The sequence below is a fragment of the Cygnus atratus genome, chromosome 3 (genome assembly GCF_013377495.2).
Source record: "Cygnus atratus isolate AKBS03 ecotype Queensland, Australia chromosome 3, CAtr_DNAZoo_HiC_assembly, whole genome shotgun sequence".
In the NCBI taxonomy this organism is placed as follows: Eukaryota; Metazoa; Chordata; class Aves; order Anseriformes; family Anatidae; genus Cygnus; species Cygnus atratus.
In genome coordinates, this window is record NC_066364.1 from 106,554,720 (window position 1) to 106,578,984 (window position 24,265).

The window sequence follows — 24,265 nt, forward strand, 5'->3', positions numbered from 1 at the left end:
CCTGTTCTCCTCTACTCTGCCCCTCACTTATGTCTGTGGCCTGGGTCATCTATTGTAGTGCATGTCCTCCTCCTCATCCATACTGTTGTTGCCTACCCCTAACAATGCCATCTGCTATTTCTTTCCCAGTGCTCTGCATGTCTCCCTGCAGGGATAAGACAACAGCAGGAACAGACAAGGGAAACCCACGCTCATCCAATTGCTAAAGGAAAGGTTGAGATTGTTTCTATATTCTAGTTTTGTTTTGTTTTTCTGCAAAGCCAAGTTAACAGAGGTCTCTCAGGGGAATGGCAAAAAGGACAAGGCACAAAGTTCTCAACCACCAACATCATGACAACTTACAGCTGCATCAGTGGAAGTTCAGATCAGATATTAGAAACAAGTGCTTCGCTGAAAGGGTGGTCAAGAGCTGGAACAAGCTCCCCAGAGAAGTGGTCATGGCTCCAAGCTTGTCCATGTTCAAGAAGCATTTGGATAACACTCTTGGATATATGGTTTAACTCTCAGGTTGCCCTATGTGGAATCAGGAGTTGGACTTGATAACCCACGCTGACTCTGGGGTTCTACATTAGGATCACCCGCAGATACTTCCTCCAATTACAAAACTGAAGCAGCCAGGCTGATCTGTTTACATTATTCCAATTTGCTACTTGTTTTCATACATTCATATCAGAATAGCTGAACCATTTTGCTATTCTTCTTGAATACCCCATCAAATTCATACAAATATGAGGAGTTGCCTGAATACCTCTCACTACGAGGCCTTCTACTCCCTAGCCATGCCATATTTTGTACCATTTAAGCACAACTGTGCAACTCAAAAAACATACACAACCAAAATTTAGAAGTACTCAATAGCTAGCAACACAGTCAATAACACTTTCTATTATGACCAATCATGAAAGGGATTGTAGGAGATGCAAAAAGACAGAATAACTAACCAGAGAAGCATCTGGAGCATCTGGAGAAAAGACAAAGAAATGAAAATCAACCACAAACAATATATATATATATATATATATGTGTATATATATATATATATATATATGTAAAAACATTACCACCAAAAAGAAGTCGGGGGGTTGGAGGTGGAGGTGGGGGGGGCATGGACAGAGAGAGGAGGAACACACCTACAGTCTTCTGATCCTTCTTTTTAAATCATCTGTTCCCTACTACTAAGTAAAGGTCACCACCCCCCTCTTAATATTCCTACTGGTTATGCCTGACAGGATGTAGCTATCTGGAAGCCTGACACACAGCAGCCCAACAAGGCCGCCTGAGTACAAGCTGGATTTCTCACCTACCACCACAGCCTGATCAGGTTGTCTGATGGCAGCCTAGCAGACTGAGATCAAATGGCTCCTAAACCACACATGAATTGTGTATTAATTGCTTGAACATATGGCCAGCAAATACCGGCTTGCTTCTTTTGCACTGGAAGCTTTTCTGACCAAATGACAAATGTCTGCAGTTATTAAGCCATCTCTAGGAAGTCCTTTTATTATCTATACTCTTTCTGTCATCTCACTCTCAAGGCCTGACAAAGCTGTGGGAAAGGAACTTGGATACCTCCAACAGGCAATAGGTTTAACTGAATGTTTTTAGGGAAAACCTTAACCCCATGAGTACAGTGCCACACAGTCTCCTGCGTGTTTTGGCCATTTGCTAGCAGCCTCTGCGAAGCACATAAATGCATTTCTACACTCGTTTAGAAATAGTGTCATGCATCAATCACAGTGCTCTGAGATTACGCCAGGCTTCAACATTTGCATTGGAATAACACGCTGTTCCGATTCAGCAGACCCCACAACCTTTCCAAAAAGTTTGCTTTGTTCTTTCTTCAATGACTCGTAACTTTTCTATAGCGTCATTTTATTGTAAATGAAAGTCCTGCTGTGCTCCATGGCTAGGAGCATGCCTCCTGCTTTCTGTCAGGTGATAAGCCTAAATGATCAAGTAAGGAAAGGGACAAACCTTTCCCAGTTCGCATTCAATCAGAAAGTGGATCTGGCACAAACTCATCATCAATCTGTCACATAAATATCTTCCTTGAAGTTGCTTCTCTTCTTTCATCTTTCTTCTACAGGTTTACATGACAATAGTAAAAATAGCTCCTAGTGTGTCAATTAAAAAAAAAAAAAAAAACCTTCCTTGATAAATATCAGTAATAAATATCAGCAATCCAATTTTTCTCCCTGTGCACATCCTCAGGTCATGCTGAATTTCCCTCCAATTAATTCTATCAAGATCTTATGCAGACTTTGAGCAATAACATTCATTAAAAAATTATGACAGTCACTCTGCAGTATTTGAAAACAACGAGTTAGATATTAGACACCACAGATCCTCACATTTGATTTTTGTCTTTAATCTTTTCTCTATCACAACTGACTTTGTATATGGACAGTAAAGTCCTGGGTAAGCAGCATCCCAAATGGCCAGAAATTGCCTTGCAGAATTGCTAACTGAAAGCTTCCACAATATTCAATATTTTTCATTATGTGCTAGCTCCTGAGATCATGTGGTTTCATTGCAAATCTTGGCTTTCATTATGGAAATATCTGTTCCCAAAACCCATCCAGGAGAAGCTCACGATGATAAATTCTATCAGCTCATACTACAGAGAAATAAAAAAAATCCTAGAAATATATTATGTTTTAGTCTCAGTGTAGCACAATACTTTTGTGCTACACTGCACAATGCTGCACAATACTTTTGTGCAATACTTTTCAATACTTTTGAACAATACTTGTTCAAACACACAGACACCACCTATGTAGTCACATGCTCTGTAACAATAAAGCCACTCTTGATCTTCAGTGCCTTTGTACTACTGTATTTTCAGGCCTGCACATTTATATTCTCTATCTCTTGAACCAACTCATACTGGAGTCTATAGCAACTTGACCAATGAAAAACTAAATAAGGAAGTCAAGATCTGGTGTGCTTACTTTAAAATAAAATTAGGTATTTCTGGATTATTTACTGCCAAAGTATCTTCTGGGGAATTTCTGAGCTAAAACAAGGAGTGCTTTTACTACTGCTAAAATCTCAGCTCACAAGGGCACACTGTATATAAGGCCCAGTAGAGGAAAGCCATACCTGAAACCTCAACCTTGCTTCTGTATCAACGCAGAAGCATTGCTTCCATTTGTTAAACCATGGAAGTGATCTAAGTCTGTTTTAAGCAAAGAAAAAAAAAAATCATATTGCCCGGTGAGGGGTAGGAGGGAGGGAAGTTGTTAGAGTGCTGGAAGTCAGGCTACAGACCTGCCAGACTCCTCAGACATCTCAGGGGAACAACATTGTTATGAAAGGCAGGCTGAAGTACATTTCTTCAAGAAGAAAATGTTCTCAGAGAGTGAGATCATCAGCAGGGCAAAGGCAAGGTTTTTTTTCCCTGTGAAACCAGACAAGCTGCACTGATCTACTCTAGGTGAAAATCTCGCCCCTGGCTTTCACCCAGTTCTGAGGAAGAGATTTTCCTGTAGCAGTTTCAAATGGCAGCAAGGATAAAAGGCTAGGGGAGAAAAAAAAAAAAAAAAAAAAAAGTGATGCAATCCATCCAGAGGACTTACTTAGAGCATTTTAAAGATGATGCAGTTAGAATGTGCTTTCAGAGTACATGATTTATTTATGGAGCACAACATCCACATACATGTTGTAACATACAGTTTTAAAATAATAATAGTAAAAAAAAAAAACAAAAACAACAACAAAAACACACAGAACTGTTGCTTGCTGTGAACCAAACATAACCCGAGGACTTATTTCTAGATGGCTAAAAGAATGCCAGTTCACAAGAATATGCTATATATGCTGCATTCAGCTATGAAACATTAAATAAACTTTTTCTTCTTCAGTGTGGAAGACACTGACAAGCTCCACTTTCCTTGACTTAATCATCTGAACCTGTGAAGTTTATGCAGAGAATCATAGAATCACTCAGGCTGAAAGAGACCGCTAAGATCATCTAGTCCAACCTTTAACCTAGTACTAAAGTCCACCACTAAACCACACTACTAAGTGCCAACTCTACACATTTCTAAAAGACCTCCAGGAATGATGACTCAACCACTTCCCTGGGCAGCCTATTCCAACGCCATACAACCCTTTCATTAAATAAATTTCCCCTAATATCCAGGCTAAACCTCCCTCCCTGGTGCAACTTTAGGTGATTTCCCCTCATTTTATCATTTGGTGCACATAGCATAGAAATTTGTATGTATGCTTCTAGCCTACTTCGTACTACATCCTCAAAACATTTTTTTTTTAAATATATAAAGAGTTTGTGAATTCATATCAAAATCATCCACCTCATGCCAGAATTATCTAATTGCATGCAAGGTGCATATTTAAAAAAGTCTTGATGGGAAAAAAAAGCAATCTTCACATGCTGGATTAAGGTGAATGACATTATTTACAATTTGTACATCAAATCACTTTTTTCTTCCTTTTTCTAAATCCAAAATAAAGTCCAGTGGGCACCTGTAAATTCTGCTACTGTGTCTCTCTGCTAACTTTAGGCATAAATTTACATTGACAGACCAAGACCTCAAAAAGAGTCAAGGAAGATTAAAACCATTGCTTTCATATAAAGGAAAAGTCATCATAAGGATCCTGTAATTTTGCATAACTAATGATAATTTTACTCCCCATTTCCCACATACTAGCTGCATTTTTTCTCCCACTACACACAAAAATCAAAATGTAAATAAATTATTGTGGGTCTTCTTTCAAGTTAAGAGAATCATGCTGAGCTGGGCATCTTTTGTTATGCCCTTGCCTTTATTATGTACTTATCATTTACCCCAAAAAAGAGCTACTTTTCTTCGTTTAAATACATAACCACAAAGTAAATGCAGAATTGCAGGGGAAGGACAGGCAGGGCAAAACATTGAACAAAGAACTTCCTTTCCTGTAGAAGATACTCAGAGTAGCCTACACAAATGTCAAGAAAACTCCTAGACTTAAAATATATAGATATATTATATATTGCTCCTGTTCCAAGAATTTTAGAAGGTAGAAAACTGACAGCATGCAACAGTAACGTAATTTGTGGTAATATCTAATATTTTGAATTCATGGGGGAACTAATTCTGAAGGCTATTTAACTCTTTTTTAAAGGAAAAATCTCACGCAAGTAAATGAGATTGTGTGGGGTGAATTTAACAACCATAATACAAAGCAATGAAATACCAGGTAGTCCATGAGATAAAAGAATATTACTCCTTTAGAACTTCTCTTGAAACAAAGGCCAAAATTATCAAAAACCTCACATGGGTTTAAATTTCATTATAATTTGAAATAAACCAAGTTTCAAAACAGTTCTTCAAGTATATCAAACTTTAAAGCAGTCTTAGATTTATTTATACAAGCAGACACAGAAGTCAGTGCATAGGCTTGCACAAAATTAATTGTGAGAAAATTAATGGTGTCTGCTTCTTCCAGTTGTTTTGACCAAATTGTACTTTTTTTAGGAGAGATCAAAAGATACAAAACAAAGATCATAAGAGTTGTCGTATTCTTTAGCAGTGTTACACTTAGACGAGCATCCTAGCAGCAACAAGAAGTGCTTCAGAGAAAAAGTGAAGACAGTGGGCTGTTCAGTGACACTTAGAGTCACAGACTCCGATTGATTCTGCTTCTTTTAATGACCAAGTTATAACTAGTTAGGGCAGAAAAACATGAGCATGGCACAAACCCTCCATGTGATCTAACAGAATATTTCCCTTAAGAAGCCTTGCAGAAGATAACTGGAAATAGTTTGTTCTCAAGGAAGGTTTCTTCTAGAAACCCCAGCAGTTAGACACTTGGCTTATCCCTGAAGCATTAAAATTTACACTCCTAAATATCCCTCCTTTATTGTAGTATTTAATTACGTCATGACTGTCAGCATTACCAAATTACAAGCTGTAAAATGTGTACCTCTTGGAGTTTGTTGCTCGCTTGTTTGTTGTTTTGGGGGTTATGGGGGGAGAAGGAGATCTGCCTTACAAGCTGTTAATGTCACTGATATCTCCAACTGATAATTCCCCCCCAGAAAAGGAACACATTCTTTCATGTATCTACCATCTCTTTCCTCAGCTGTTGTTCTCAACCTTTCCTGTCTTGTCATGAGTTTTCTCCTCCATGTACTGAATACCCCTAGGTTACATTGGAAGATTGTATTACAGTATTACTGGGAAGTTTCCTTTATTGACTATTCTACTCTTAGTGTATACTCATCTTTCATCTGCTTTGTCTCTGAGTTTGATGCGGCTTCTCCAAGCAAAGAATAAACATTCAAAAATCCAGCCATTCTAAAAACCACAGGTTTAGAAACCCCTTCCCTTTACCCCCCTGACATTTCTTAATTTGACTTGATACCATATAGTCTCTTCACCTAGTCTGAACTCATGCCAAAATTACTCAGTGTCCTCTTGACTGTAAGTAAAGTTATCAAATACTATCATCCAATTTTATTCGTATTTTGGAAAAAAAGAGATTGAGAGCAATGCACCACTGATGCACAGCTTAGCTGATACATGATATTGACCTTGGATGAAATATTTATGTTTTCTTCCCTTCTAAGCTTCTAGACAGTGTCTGATCCATAGCAGTACTTTGACCATCTCATTAGGACAACTGGCATCAGTAACACTTTGCTGTGAAGGACGGTTTGTGGGGTACACGCAGAAATCTCTGCAGGGTTCCCAGAATGCAACATCTGATGCCACCTAAAACGTGCAGTGGTTGCAGTGGTCTCTTCTGTGCTCTGCCACAGGAAATGCAAATTTGAAATATTCCAGCCTGATCCTAGTGTTAGGAGGTGTCTGACCTCCCACCCCCTGCAGTGGTCTGCTGCATCCACAAAGTAGTGAACTTAAGTTGAGGCACCAGTGTTAGTAAAGCTGTAGAGACCCACACCAAAACCAGTAAGCTCTACAGAGAGCTCCTACGTAGCTGAGTACTGTTTCTCCACTTGCAGAGTGAATTGCTCCAGTAGCTCACACACCTCTGTGACACAGTCTGCAGCCCCAAGCAGCAAACCTTCACGATACCAAAGAAGCGACGCCTGACTTGCCTCAGTAAGGAGCAACACTGTTCTTCCCCCACGTTATTCTTCCACTCACTAAGATTTCCCTGGAAGCATATAAAAGTCTCACAACACGCCTTTTGGTGTACTAAATACCAGAGCTATTCAAAATAATCTTTTTTTCTGACATTAAAAAAAAGTCCTTCTGCCACAGAAGTTTCTTTCCTTCTCATGAAGCAAAAACAAAATAAGGATTGTTCTTTTAAGAAAGGACTTCAGTATCCTAGGAGCACATTTCCTGCACACACTCATGCCTTCAGAAGTCAGAGCTGTACTAGTTGGCCCTCTAGGGAGCATCCTACAGCAATGTCTGCTGGCTTTCTCAGACAGGATCCTGTCACACCACCTTATTCCCCAGTCACATTTTGTAGTTTTATTGTCACATTATCTGCAGTCCTGCTCATGAAAAGGAATGGGAAGACATTAGTTAATATGCCCAGTCCCAAACAACAAGTTACCGTCAAAGCCTGGAGCAGGATATTTTGCCCCACTTCTCTTTTCAGCAGTGTAGATAATCACTACTGAACCTGCAATGAAATAGCATAATTACTATTCTATTACTGGAAGAGTAAAATATCAATCTCACTTCTCAGCTTGCTCAAACATTTTCCTGGAATATCAGCCCCTCTATACTTCAAGTATTTTAATTACATTAATATTGGATCTGCTACTGCAACATCCATTAATTTGAGAAAAAAAAATTAGGAAAGACTGATATGAAATTTTTGTACAGAAGAAGCACAACAAAGCTAAGCATATTCCTAGGAATAGAGAGCTTCTGGTATGCATGAACTGTAGCAACTGATCCACTCTAAGAAGATAATTGGTATAGGGAACAAAGGGGTTTTTCAGTTCAGATGTACGATAGCATAAAAGAGTTAATGCTGGAACTTCTGAGAAGCTATTATGAATCTGAGAAATGTCACAACTTCTTTACAATCTGTGAAAAAGTCCCTTCCTTTCACTTCTGAGGCAACATTACACTTCAGCAGGCATCAAAAACTTGAAAGTAATGGAATTGGATCAACATCACAGTTCTTTCAGGAAGCTTTGCTTTTTGCCTCTGAGAAATTAATCTTTTTTATGAAACACTACTTTAAATAAAGCATCCCTCTCACTGAAACTCAGCGTATCATGTTTAGTGATACAAGAAGTATTGATATTTTGACTGGGGCAGATACTTTTGAAAGGGAGGAAAGGGGAAAGCCATTTCCTTCTCATTTATGGTCTAATCCTCCAGATTTTAGAAAAATCTTTGACATCTACATACGCATATTCAGAGGGTTATTTTTTCTTGGCCAAGCTACCAAAGGGTCACCAAGTCATTTTACTGACATTTTGTTTAGGGACTGTATTTACTTTGCTTTGAGGATCATATTGAACAGATAAAGACTCAAGACACATTCAAGCCTAAACAAAGCCTCCATTACGGAGCAGACTTCTGCCATGGGGCTGTGACATCTAAATGCATATAAAGCATGGGACACACCCTCCGATGAAAGCAGATCCAGGGCAGATCCAAGCAATTATCTTCAAAAAAACATTGCAGCTGGCAGAATGGACAGCTTTATGGCATGTAAAAGATTCCCACCACAGAACAGTGTGCAAGATACAGAAGTAACAAATTCTGTTCTAAAAATCCATACTAGTAACTGAGCCTTGCAATGACTGCACCAGGTAGTAACACTGCAGCACCTGCCAGACATGAACTCAAAACATTTTTAATTCCCCAAGTGGAAATACCATACACTCAGTACAAACTGCTCGTGAATATTTGTTTTTGCTATAGCACATCTCGAGGAAGCATCAGTCAGGGAAACCCATGAACTTCTGAGAAGATGCAGACTAACCATTTTTTAGAAAGGCACAACTTCAAATGCAATGAGAAAAACAAAACCAAACTTCAACCACCAACACACACTTTTTCTGAAGTTCTAGTGAACTGCTGCAGATTCAGGGAAGTAAAGAAAAGCAAGTCTACTTGTCTCTGGAACTGTATGTTCTCAAAGAGCAAGGACTAAGATTCAAGGAGACAAAGATCCTGCATGAGTCAGCAGGAAGGCAATTCACACGAAACTCCCTCACCTTAGAATAGTCTCTCTCCCATTTGCTTCCCACCACTTCAAATCACTTCCAATTTTAGGTCATAAATAATATTTTATTTTTTTCGGTTATGTAAATTTTCTCTCCTCCCTCTTTAACATGTATACAGAGTTTTAGCACATGCTTCTTCCAGACATTGTTTTTCTTTTTTTTTTTTTCCAGGGTGATCTTTAAAAGGTTAAAGTGACAGACTGACCTATCAAATCAATGGTTCCTTTTCTTCTTTTTCCCCCTCACAATCAAGAACGGCCAGAACCACCAGGCTTTTCCAAGACCAAAGGTCAGTTTTGTCTCAAGTATCTGCAGAGTTCTTGATAGCAACCGTGTTAAAGGTGCAGGATGAAAGGATCAAGACTTCTTGATTGTGTTCCATCCTTACAAGGATAATGGAAAACCTCTCCTGGGACTCAAAAACCTCTCCTGGGACTGGGGTTAGAGCCTCCTTCTCAGCTAGCCAAGAGCTAATTATTTCTTCTGCAAGCTTTGTTCACCCATAAGCACACCTCCTTGAAGCAACGGGAGACCTCTGGAAGGTAAAACAGGCCGTATATACAACGGCTGCTTTGTGGGTGTTTTTCCACCTTTCCATTCTGTGTGCAGAATCCAGAAGTGTCACAGACTCTGCAACTAATCTCCTGTATTAAAAGTGCATTTCCCTGGGGGGAATTACAAAAGTCAAGAAAAGTGTCTGATGTCAGAAAATTTCATAATTGCTTCAAGATTACGCAGCACAAGTTGATCTTCTCAGTGGTAGCAATTCTCACTTGAATTAGCCTATGAAAGACAGATGCAACTATCGGAAATGCAATGACATAGATAGATAGGATAGTTGTGATTACACACAAAAATCCTCTCACATATTGCCACCTGCTTTGAAACAGGATAGACAGGTGATCATAAAATTGACAGTTGCATACAAAAAAAATAACAGAGTACACGAACTCAGGCATGCAATCCTCCGATAATTAAGACACTCATGTACAGGAAGCATGTGTCAGTAAGCCTCCTGCTTGCTTTGTGGCCTAGAGATTTTTCAGCACTACAATTCTTCCCTTTTTTTTTTTTTGTAATGCTTCATACTGGGATAATTCCAAAAAGTGGTGAAGCTATTAACTCAGAGTTCTATTTCTCATTGTAACAGATCAGATCAGTTTATCAGATGTCTTTGCATAAATAACATACTGAAACACCTTAAGTATTTGGAATATTCTATTCCAAATAAATATTCTATTCCAAATTCTGTGCAGTTAGTGTTTCTTTTGATTTCCTTTATATTTACAGTCAAAAAAGCTATGTTACAATGTTAATTGGAGAGTAAGAAATATACTTAAATATTGCTTGGCAAAAATAAAGAAAATAAAACCAGTCCTTTTCTGAATTGCATGAATACAGTAAGTTGATGAAGACAAAGTTGAGCCCATGTATGTGGGTGATGTGGGACAGTAATTTTGAGGTGTTACCATCAACATCATTAGTATCAGCAATCAAGTAACTATGGCTGCCCATAAATCACTTTATGTAGCTGTGCACATACACTTGGAAATTTGCACCAAAAAGGTCTGGTAATAAACTGTCCGCCTAGCCATTTGAGTTTACATAACTGCTTTTATTGCATAACTTCAGAGTTCTTTTCAAGTACAAACTGTCACAGTTGAGCTGTCAAATTATCACCTTTATTTAACAGTCTCAACTATTTATACAAATGTAAAAAAAATAGTTGTAACTATTTGATCAAAGTCAGCCAATAATTTGTGTCAGAACTAGGCAGAGAACACTTATAATCTGGATCCTGGAACTCCAGTTTAACCACCAAAAATGGTTATCCTTTCTCCTATTTACAGTATCTACGTTTATAAAGCTCTAAGAAAATGGCTAGAGAAAGTAGAAGTCATCTACAGCTCTTCACTGACTTAGTTTGTAAAAAGAAATAACATGATGTTCCATTTATTCCTTTTTATGTCTCCCAGTGAGATGTTTTGTTTTAAATATCAGACAGACACAAATCCAGTGTGTATGGGAGAGTGAAATGTGAAGGATAAATGAAGCAGAAATACCATGTTATAGATTTAACTATTTCTCATTACAATGAAACATACTTGGATTTCCCAGACTACCATATTTGTTCAGAACAGAACCCAGAAATTTTGCACATTGTGCAAATTTTGCACACTTCATTGAATATCTTTCAAGAGGGCAGAAATGTCATCAAGAATACCAAAACTGTAAGATAATGCCTCTCCGTAGTTATCTGTTATGCTTATGCCATGTTATGTAGCTATGGCTGAAAAGACAGTAAGTACCTAAAATCCCCTTGGAAATGAGCATTGAAATATATTTTTTTTCCCCAGTCGGGAGAATTTCCCTATAGACTTCAATCAAATTGCTCCGTCAAGGAAGTACAGTACACGAGCCATTGTTCTGTCATTTTGCAACAAAGCCTGAACAAATATTGATGCATTTTCAATTGGCAAAAAATAAGAATTAAACAACAACCATAACAGAAAGCTGGTCAGCATTTAAAATACAGACGTATATCTTAGGTAAGAAGCTGTCTTCACTCTTAAATGACTACAGCTGTTGTAAGGTTTGCTTCTTTTATGTGAAAAGTTTCCGTATAATGAGAATATTGTACGTGCATAAATTACCCTAACACCACTCTGGTTCTCTTTGCAAATAATGGCAAACCAAATAGTTTAAGGGGATGATTTTAAAGTATTTATGTAGAAATGAATTTTAATGCAGAACTGGCTGCCTCCTTAATCATAAATCACCAACTATGTCAGTACTGACCAGTGATTAAAACTCCAAGCATAAAAGGCTTTAAAAGATTAGATAAAAGCACACACTTTATTAGAATTACCTAAGACCATCGATTCATACTTTGAAAAAGTGCCTGAATTTGATAAAAGGAAGCACAATTAAACTAGTGACTAGACCAGAAAGTCTGCAGTTAGTTTACTGGAGTAACAAGCTGATAAATGCCAAGTAGTGTTCATTATGTAGGTTTATGTGATGTTTGAAAAGGATGGTAACACAAGATTAATTTAGGAATAAATCAAAGTCATTTGGGAGCAAAGCTGGGGGAAGGTAATGATTTCCCTATGTTTCCCTATTTCTAAGCAATAAGAAAAAATGGACAGGCACAAGAGGTGCCAAGAAATATTGTCGGTGGGCCAATGCAACTCAAGCAAGAAGCAGAAAGAGATACAATAGGTATGCTGATATCACGTGTAAGTTTTTTTTGTTTGTTTGTTTTTTAAACACTTTCCTGGAACTGAACTCACACCACTGGAGGACATCAGTACTTCCTACATTAGAGCAATGTAAGCACTGAGGTGAGTTTTTTTTTTTCTGTGGAGGGTTAGTACAAGTTTAATCTTAAAGATGATTTTTCTTTGTCCTTCATAAATGAAAGTTTAACGTTCTAGACAGAGTCCAAAGAACAGTTGTTCTTTGAGAATGAATATTGTGTGATTTTCAAATCACATTTCATTACAATCAGTTCTAAATTACACAGGTACATAGGCGAACCCAGCAACTATGCTGATATTTCTTAGTGATATCCTGAATGCATCTGTATCTCCAGAGACAAAGTGCACAACTCTGAAAGATGTGATAACAAAAGCTAGTTTCCCTAATTCCTTGGTAAGCGATAGTAAATCCCACCTTCTCTCTTAATAAAGCTACAAAACTACAAATGAACACACGCAGGGCATATTCAAAATGGCATATTTAGTGTGTTAGTCTGTTTTAAAAGACATGTTCATCAGGACACTTGAAGGCATTTAACTGCAAAGAACAAATTAAAAAAATGTTCAAACATTTGTTACAGATAAAGAAATAAGCAAGGCAAAGACACTGATACATATGAGTTCATATGTCTCCACGGCATGGAGCAAACATTTTCAGTCTTCTTTCTCCAAAACTGTTGACAAACATTTTTCTTATTTGAATTGTAAATAAAATTAAGTAAACGGGGATGATATGTGAAAAATTTTGCCCTTCAAGGGTAAAGGGACAAAATACTATAACTAGCAGAAACTAGCTGAGCAAAGCAGAACTGCTTATGCATTATCAACAATGGCAGTTACCACCACTACCTAAATTTATCTGATTAATAGAGGCAGAATCTTTTTTATACTGAAATCATTTTTAGTCCATTTACTCACACACCTCTATGAAACAAACAAACAAAAAAAAAAGCATGCCCAACTGAACTTAACTCAGCCATTCCTGAACTACGAAACATTCAATAGGATCTGAATGACTAAAAAACATGTAAAACAAATGCTGAGATTCCTTTCATTTATGCAAAAGTATAATTTATTAACAATTAGTTCATGTGGCTAGCTACTGACAGATCAGCAGAGTTCAATATTCCTTAATTTTTTTCAGTTTCCAAACTGAAAACTGAGATACTCTATTCCAAACTCAGAAGTATATAAAAGGCACAAGGGAGCTACTCATGATCCAGGTAGGACACTGAGGACATAGGAGAAAAGGTAGCACTACACTCAGACAAATGGTAAAATATTGAAGTTGGTGTTGGTTTTGGATATTTCTAGTATTGTCAAGTGATACTTGAGACTTTTTGTACACTCACAAGTTCTTGATAGGCAGTACTTTGAACCACATGCTGCAGAAGTTGCAGTTAGGAGCTACACTAAGCTGTCCAGGAGTTTTCCAGCCTGCTGTCCCTAGTGAAAACCCTCCCCCTTGCACACTGCCAGGTGTGATCCCTGTGAGCCCAGTTGAACTCTCTTAAGTGGCATGGTCCAGCTCCACACAACAGCAGGAAATATGGTCCTGCAGGGGCCTTGCTCAAGCTCCCCAAGCATGGACACAGCTTTGGGAAAGCCTGAATAGGGCGAGTGTATCACCATTTGTCCTCCTCTATTAGCTCTACTTCATCCTTCAAATGGATGGAACAGTCACCAAGGCTGTTCAAACATTATGCAGCGGTAAAAGTGAGGCACTAATTCTTCTAAATGGGAAATAACCTAATTGCATCCAACACTCACTTTTTTCTAAGGACACCACAACCAAGACTCTAACTCAATTATTTCTAAGACTGGAACACAGATTTATCAACACACCACGTAGCTCCAGCAGCCCTTTATTATACCATGGCTATCTTGTACCACAGATACACACTTTTTCCCTACTCTGCTATAATATAATAGGGAAAAAAACAGAACTCAAACTGGAACATCACAATTGATTTTGCATACATACAACAAGCACAGCATTGCACCTGACATTAGTATTTGAGAGTCCAGTTTTCTGCTTCTGAGTGTGTTTTAGTGTGCTTTCTATCTGTGAAATTATCATCATTTATATGGCAAAGATCAGATTTTTCTTCACATATCTCGTCCCAAGACATAAGTAACCCCTGAAAGGGATTATTTTCACCAAAATCAGAAGACTGAGAAATTGGTTTGAGCTTGAGAGACACTAAAGATTACCATTTAGTTCTGTTGAAATCTCTTGGCATCACTAATGAAAACTGACACTGAAAGAATGGCTACCACGCTGGGGCAAGCTTGAATAAAGAAAAAGTTGGAACAAAAAGCAATTTACTGTGTCTAATTTCCTTTACCCCTGTTGTGCTTTCTAATTATGTAAAGTTTTATGAACAACAACTTTTCTCTCCTAAATTAGGTTTTACCTTATTCTGCAATGGAACTAGAATACAGAGTATGACAACTTTTATTGACAAGAATCACCTGTAATTTCACAAGTATTGATCACAATGACTTTGCTGCAGAACCCAGAAAGAAGCATAGAAGCAAGCGCTTTTTCTCATAAAGAAATCTTGTCTTTTTTGACAATTAGTACAAAGAGCAGTTATTTTAAAATGTGGTAGGGACACAAGTTTGCATTTAAATACAATACACAGAACACTGGAGGCTTGTTTATCTGGATAGTTATTATTATCCAAGCCTCCTATCACGCAAAATTGGGTTACCTCCCATGACATGCATCATTTGCACCAAAAAGTCTCCTGAATCTGAAACCTCATTTAACTGAATAAATTCCATCTCCCAGCCTACTCAGGGAAATGTAGTTCTACTACACGCTCAGTTCTCATGGTATCCACTTTAAAACATTACAGAATGAAATTCTCCAGTTTGCCTGCATACTGTATCTCTGTATTGGTGCAAGTCTTCTCGCTTACATACAAGGCTAGCCTGGATGCTCAGACACCAAAGGCTAGATGAACAGGCCTTGAAATTGCCTTGGAATGAGTAACTTGTGAAAGACTAGCAGTTCTATCACACCTGCATGCATTGCACTGATACAGTTCTGCACTATCACCTCATTTGCAAACCAGCTAATATCTAATACTTAGAAAAGAGACATATCTTTTATTATGGAGTTATGACCAACCCCTAAACGTCCTGTACTTGAGCAAACAGCTACAGTATGCCCAAATGTAAATTCTGTTACTGTAAAAGCAGTTAAGAGCTCCTGAAGACTTCATGGTACAGTCAAGGTTTATTATGGAATAATATTTAAAATGTGATGGAAAGTAATTTCTTATTTCTATGAGGTATTCAAGATAATAAAAGCATTAAGCCACAACAGACACAAAAGTAATGCCTATGCTTATAGACATTAAAAAGACCATTATTGAAACATAGAAATTTAAGTGTATTTTTGATTTCCTACTCACAAATAGTTTATTACCTTATATCAATAAAATTACAATTTCCAATTATTACCAGTTCATCGTGGTGAACATTTGACATGATTTACTTTTTAATTAGGGAGCGGTTTCCAAGACTGAAATAGTTCATTTTTGTCAAGAAGAAAATAGTCATCTTTTTTCCTATGAACTGTGAACCCTCAAAAGGCTTAACAAGCTACAAGGCTGACATTTCAATCATTACTCTCTGACTAAAAATGTAGACTGTTAACGTTTTTAAACGGTGCAGCTAACATGATGCACCTTCCCAGTGTTGGTCTTAGACATAAAGTAAGTTGCGTTTTATAATGAGCAAGAACTGTCAACGCAGACTGAGCGAACTATCTGTGCCTGTTCTATGGGTTATGTGATATTTTCAGATAACTAGTAAATTGTAAACAAGCAATTTTAAAATTTGGAGAGTGATTTAAATATGGGGCAGACAGTGCTTTGATCCTCTGGAAACGACCTTGTGCAGATCAAGCAGCATGCTGCCTTTCCCTCGACCAGTTGACATGAACAACCCACTTAGACATTAGGAGAAAAAAAAAATTACTTTAAGAGAACACAATGCAGGGCAAAGATATACACCATTTGCCAAAAGCAAATTTGCATTGAAAATTTGAGGAAGGTTACTTAGCCACGGATGTGTTGAGACACCAGAACAGAAAAAGCAGGATGAAAGCATTGTGGTTTTTGGGTAAATGCTCACAAAGCTAAACAAATGGATTACAGTAGAATAGAAAGCAACAGCCAAGTCTGGTAATCTCCATAATCCTACACTTCTATTTGGAAACAAAATAGTTATCAAGCGGGAGATTCGTGGCAAGGTATCTTGGCATGTCCCCGCTTCCATTTCCTTTACTTTTTGTGGACTCTACCAGCTTCTAAGGGTTCGGGAATGGGGCCTTCTTTAATACAATAATGTTAAAAAAAATAAAAATTCTGCTGCTCAGAGTCCAAGCTCACTTCAGATAGTGTAACTGAAACCAGTGGCACTAGCTATAATACCCTGATCTATCCCTCGGCCACTCACAGTTAATAGGAGGCCAAGCACTGCAGCAGAAGGATCAAACCCACTAGAAAGATAGTTAGTGGCATCTCCAGATGAAAATGTGTGATTACTTTTACTAGAGCACAGTCACCTTCTATTTGTAGGCCCTGAGTATCTGAGTGCCTACATGGAAACGTTGGCAACCATGTTGTGGTTTAACCCAGTAGGCAGCTCAGCACCACACAGCCACTCATTAACTCCCCCCTGCAGTGGGATAGGTGAAGACAATTAGATAAACGTGAGGACTTGCAGGTTGAGATAAAGACAGTAGAAGTGAAAGGACAGAGAGAGAGGGTAGAGAAGGAAAAAAAAAAAAAAAAAATGATGTACAACACAATTGCTCAGAGCCAGCTGACGGATGCCCAGCAATAGCAGCCCCCCAGTTTTAGTTTTATTGTTCAGAATGACACCATATGGTATGCAATATCCCTTTGGTTGCTTTGGGTCAGCTGGCCTGGTTCTGTCCCCTCCCAGCTCCTTTGGCACCCCAGCCTCCTCGCTGGCAGGGCAGCACAAGAAGCTGAAAAGTCAGTGTGTTATCAACATCATTTTCATCCTAAATCCAAAACAGCATCATACCAGATACTATGAAAAAAAATAAAATAAAATAACCCTATCCCAGCCCAAACCAGGACAGACTGGCAGGGGAAAAATGGCTACCAGGCCGCAGGCCAGGCCTGTCATAGCTGGGGAGCCTGGCCAGGCCCAGCCTCATTGCTATGAATACTGCTGGAAAAGGAGGGGATAGTGGGGTGGGTGAGGCCTCACTCTCAGGCAAACACCAGCTTCCTGTGTCAGGATTGTTTGCATTTTTTGTTCACAGGCCGCTCAGAAGCAGATTCCACATACAGATTTTCCAGTTACATACACTTTTTTTTTTTATATGTATAATTAATATAACTAATTAACTGGGTAAAATAGTAATAATAATAATAATAATAATAATAAAGATTTAACAGCCAGAATGGTGCATCAGGACAGTGGGAGGCGGGGAGGGGGGACACACCACTGCACCCCAGCTTCTTGATACCAGGCAACATCCTTTCAGAGCCAAAGCACACTGAAATGCAGTCCTGACACTACAACTAGATGTGTTATATAAATAATTACACTTCTAGTTCACATATACTATTCATTAACAGAAAAAAGCTGTTTAATTTAAATTCATAGATACAAATCATACTCGTGTGCTAGCAGACAAGGGACAGGAGGGGAACAGATTCAGAAGTTTTAACCTTGACTATACAAACCTCACGTTTCCTGCTCCTCATGGAAATACGGATGATAGCCCATGGGCAGAAGATCTGTTAGCGTTCTTCATTAATTATGCACAGATTTCTTAAAATTATTCAGAACAGGCTGGACAAGCCCTGATGGATTTCAAAGGCCAGCCTATGTCTATGTACTGACTAGTCCACATTTATTAAAATCCAGCTTTCAGCTATACATGGTGCACATTGCCACTCCAATAATTTTCCATAAATTGAAGGCCTTGGAAATGTAGATTAATTGAGGCAATGAAACAGCAGTTAGAGTAAAGAAATTACATATTCCCTTTCATAGCTTCTTCCCTTAAACTTTCAGATTTCACAGTGGTGGTAAATTCCTCCAAATTAACCAACAAGAGAATATAAACTCAAACAGCATTTATTATCTCCAATGGCAGAATTTGTAAATGATCGTATATAGACTTTGCTTTCTGTCACGTTATTTTGAAGCTACCAAATAAATACATGGTTGAGCATTGTGGTTGGGCACTTTGGATGTTAAACCAAAGAAGCAAGCATAATTTGGCTTGTCATCCGTCTTTGCTGGTAAACTACAGATGCTTTTGGGATCACTGTGTTTATTTCCTGAGACAAGTTACTTTTTGCTTTTCAAAAACTAATAAACCCAGCAAAGCCCACAGGCCATTTAGTTTCCTGAACAGCCTTTGATGTTTTAAGCATACACCTAGCATTATGTGGATTTCTTACTCATTTGGCTCACAGTAGCTCGAAACCATGCAGTAACTGAAGGGTTTTCATAATGTGACTGTAGGCGTGCATTCAGCTGGCTGAATAGCAAAGGCTTAAAAAAACAAGAGTCCTTGGTGTGCTATACTGAATTATGTTCTTTGCCAATCATATCTACATCGCTTCAAGTAAATCTGCCACCTAATAAGTTATTAAAAGGATGCAACCTATGAAAACAGCATGGTCGCGGAGCCACTGGTGGGCCCCTAAACTTCCTGCAGGTACCAGTGACAAACTCATGAGCAACCTTCTGCTTAGAACCATCCCATCTCAAACTCCCTTATTCTTGCCTATTAGTGAACTGAGTCCAGGTGCAGTGTTTGGGAAGTGCAACAAGAGGTGAATAAAATGCAAATTCCTCAGCTGAGTGCCCCTTGTACTCCGTCTTACACAGTGGGTCTCATTTTCATTATGCAGACATATCCAGGCACATAGCAGTGACTGCTATAACAGCAGGGCTGCAGGAAGGCACACAAGGTGCTCCTGGGTCTCTTTAGAGACAGATGGACTCCTGCAGCTCCCAAAACATAAAGAACTTTTTCCCCTTTGTTTTCTCTTCCCCCACTGGAAAGCTAGGTATGTGACACTGCTTATACTTCAGAAAGCACACATCCAATATGACTGCACTAGTCTAGTTACAGAGTTAAAAGACTCAATAATAACAATAACAGAAAACAATAACGTTGAAGCACCTAAGATCAGCGTCTGCATTTCAAATATGATGAAACCACCTAGCCCCAGATTAATTTTTAAAAATAAGCATCAGCAAATGGAGTAATTTTTTAACTGTTTCTACTGCAAAGCATTACAGCTGTCTTAAGCCACTTACAACTTTGATATTTTGTCAAAAGTGATAACCCTAACTTTTTGAAAGAGCTAACTTCACTTTCATGTTTAGCTTATATATCTCATTAGCTGTTATTATGATTTTAACAATAATTTAACTTGTACCACATTGCACAGACATTCCAGAATGAAATAATAACATTTAAAACTCATTTGATTGGATAAATGATAAGTTCCCTACCTAGAAGAAGAACAAGAACAGGGCAGGTTTAAGAGGGAAGGTGAGCTGAGGGTGGCCACAGTGCAGGCTAGGCAACCACCTCACCAACAGGACTCAGCCCATAACACCAGAGCTAGGCAAGTAGAGCAGCGATAGCAGAAGGCCTCATGGATGGCACAGACAAAAGCAAGGCCATGAAACAGGTCCAAGGTCAATTCAGCAAATTCAAAAAACAAGTCAGGACCAAAACTGGAAATAAATACGCCTGCATTATAACCCAGACAGGAAGAAAAAGCCATACCACAGTTTAAACAGAGCTTCTGCAAGAAACTTCCAGAGGGTAGAGAGCCAGGTGGAGTGAATCCCAGGTGCGGCTGGTCTAGGCAAATAAGGCTTATTGGTGCCTGACAGAATGCTTCATTTGAATGAGCTTTAATGAGGAAGATCTTTTAGAGAGCACACCGTAGCAAGAGGATATAGCATTGTAAGATATACCAACTGATGGCTTGATTGAGCCAAATAGTTACATGGTGTGGATCAACAGAATTCACTGTTGAGATGGGACAGATTTCCACACACACTGCACATGAAATTCGTAGGAAACTCACAGGGAAACACCAATCCACAATTAATAAACTTACAAATTGCATGCTCTGATGTCTCTGTCGTTTGGTCTGCTTTCATATTTTCATTCTGACAGCAGATGAGAGGCCAGCTGTTCTTCCAAAATATTACCACCACACATCACATCAAAATCCAATTTTGGAGGCAAAAATAACACAAGAAACGGTGGTTCCAAGAGAGTACTCTTCATGTAAGGGACATTGGAAGTCAGGGGACAATCTGACCAGCAGCTCTAGTTTGTCTCATCCCTGCTTGAAGGGTGTGTGCTTATGCCCGTGGGCATCTCTGCATTCACAAGTGTGAGCTACCCACACGTGTAACACTGTAGTTACCAGTTCCTCAGTCTGCCTTAGCCTTGCTGCAGGTCTTCCTTGAAGTTTAGCATATTCCTCTCAAGACCTATTTCCTCCATGCTGTTCTCTGCAAATATAGACCTCCAACTCTCCCAAGCAAGGAACAACTTATATTCTTTATGGGATTTGGAGAACAAGCCTTCAAATACATAAGCACCAGAACAACCTTTTCTCAAATAAATAAAGTGCATAAGATAGTGAATTGCTCTTTCACTTCCAAAAACCTGCCTCGGATGCCTCAAACCCTAAAGATAACTTGTTTACCTCCTCCATATTCCTACATCGTGTTTTAAACTTCCTCATACAATGTCCCAGAATAGATCAAAAACCCATCTTCAGTTCTAAAAGCACTCATCACTCCCTCTTGAACAACACCAGTCCATTCTTAGAGTTGCACTTCACCTGAAGTAAAGCCCAGCCACCATTAGAAGAAAGTACCCATCAAGTACACCATCAATTTGCTTAACAGGAAGGCAGCTTACTTCACAAAACATAAAGAAAAGCTCAGAAAAGTGGACACTCCACTTCAAAACATACTCACTTGCCAGTGTTTTTGCAGGCCATTGCTGCTTGTAGCTGCTTATTTGAAAGGGCAAAAAATAAATGGGAAGAATGAGTCCTTCTAGTGAAGGATCAATGTAGACTGATTCAAAATACGGCTAACAGAATCAGTCCACACTGGCTCAGATGTGTAGCCAGAGAAATCAGGTGTGATGTACAATAAAATGAGCCAAACACAGTACAGGGAGGAGCTTATCTGAGTGACTGGAATAGGAAAGTCTGGATAGCTGCAAACAAATAAATGGATCAAATAAATGTTTGCTCGTTCATTCATTCGTTCTTCAGCCTCTTAAGCATAGCTTTTCATGCTTCATCATCGATCCGTAGTTGTAATACCCCTGTCTGACTTTTACATGCTGCCCTTCCCCCTCCTCACCCCAGGCCATATTTGATGAGGAGCATTTATCTAGATTTTGAGCTGCTCAGGGTGTGGAGCATTTTTTCTAAACATCCGAGCCCCTGAGACATGTATGCTCTGATCATTGAATCGGCTGCTGTATGCTACCTCATTTAAGATAATAAATGTGATAATAAGCTCTTAAATTATGAGCCAAGACACGTATTTTTATAAATGTATATTTTTATCCAACATAAAATAACTTGCAAACTTAAATCAAAGCACATCAAAACAATAAGACAGTAAACATGGCATTCACCCTGGAAAGGAAAAATACTCGCCTGCTTTCAAAGTGATATGCCTGCATACATGTACATGGAGACAGTGCAGCCACCTGAAGCAGCAGTATGAAACTGCAGAAGAGGAATGAGCTCTTTCCCCTCGCTTCTTTCTATTATGCTTCATGTGCTGATATTGAATCAGCAGCAAGCAAGGCAGATTCATCCACAGAAACAGAACAGCTTTTAAGCTCTTCCACTATTAACAATACAAAGCATAAAACAAAGGTGCAAAAACAAATGTCCCTAACAAACAGCACTGCCTATTAGTATTCCCATATCACTGACAAGATTTAGGACTATCATTTTCTGTGCATTGTGTTTTTTTTCCCCTCTTCTGTTTTCATCTGCCAGGAACACCCACTGAGGGCATCCAGCTAGCTTGTGCTTTTGGCAGAGGAAAGCTATTCCACAGAACTTGAAGCCTACATTTCTCAAGAGTTCTACTCAGCTGCTGGAAAATTTGATGGGTGAAAACACCATTTCTACACCCATACTTTCTCTGACAATCTCAGACATTTTTTCTGACCCTCTAGTGCAATGAAACACTACAGTCTCCTTCCAGCTTTAAATCAAATAATAGAGCCAAGAAAGAAACAAATAGTCTCTAACCTTATTGTGGTGGTGATACTGTTTTCATTACTTTGCTTTTTTATCAGTTAAAACATTTTCTTTGCTAACACTGGATAGTAGCTCTGATATAGGCCTTAATGAGATTGAGCCTTGCATTTGTTTTCCTGAAACAGACAGATGTCGTCATTTGCCATTCCTCAATTCATTAAAAAGTGCAGAATTGGGAACTCATGAGTTCCTCACAGCTCCTGCACAATGGTTGACCTGTTTTTATTGGAAGCAAGTCTTATGTAGTGCCAAAATCTGTCAGTCTCCATCTTTTTAGCAGGTTCGCCTTCACCCAAATTCAACAGAAAGACTGTGCTTGAGAGCTAAATGGTCTGAGCAAGTTACATTGCCTTTATCACTGAGAGCTTGTGCACCTCTCACAGCCAGGTCTTTACTTGTCTTACCGCAGCAAGAGCAACAGCCACATTGGCAATGCAAATTATCCCAAAAAAATGAAAATAGATAAATAAATGCAGGATGGATCAGGATGGAGTAATGGCTGTGATTCCAATTTATCCCAGCTGCACAGGTAGAGTCAACACTACACTGCCAGATGTTTGATGTCTGAGGCTGCATAGAGGAGAGACACCGTGTCATCCTCACCAAGGGGCAGGCTACAAAATAAAACATTATCAGGTACCCTAGGATCTATGCAGCAAAGACAGAAATATCCTAACAGGAAGAAGTTGCCATATAATAAATTCTATCCTGTCAAAACAGTGGATAAAAATTCATAAAAAACATCAGGCTTCATTTGCTCTGGTGCTCAGAGAATTATTAATTTAATGCTATTTCTTAACATGACTTTAATCCTCATAATATTTGATAATTTAGCCAATGCATTCTCTGCATTGATAATTTTATGAGACATTCAAATTATAAGCAGCAAGCATCAATTAAGACATCAGTGCTGAATTGTGTGTGATAGATGGTCGTTTTGAACAAATGGCTTGCTAACGTTTATTTATTATCCTTCTCTCTCACCCACATATACATAAACTTTTTTTGTTAATATTAGCTTCCTGCATGTTTTTGAAAGTGTAGGCCTGACAGCAGCAACATGAGCTTAGCAGTCATTGTGCAGACTCCCAGACAACACAACAGAGCTCAGCTCTGTTTTTCTTGTCTCTTTGAACAATGACAATTAATCATGTCAAATTGTGCCAGATGCCAAAGCTGTTTTGTGGTGTCAATAAATATTCAGAGGAGACATGCTTCAGATAAAGACAAAGATTCATTTCAACTGGTGATCTAAGAAGGGTTCAGACCTAGAGGTAAAAGGCTGTTGGGCTAGTTTACTGCATATCCTTCATCTCTGCAATCCTGGGAATATGAGGTCATATTTTAGGAATAAGAATTAATATTTTTCACTGATTTTAACACGTTGGCCTCATCCTCTCATCTTTATAAGCAGGAATGATTCATTGGCTTTCATTAGAGTACACATGCACCACAATTTCAGGACAGCCTGTCTTCTCTATAAAAAC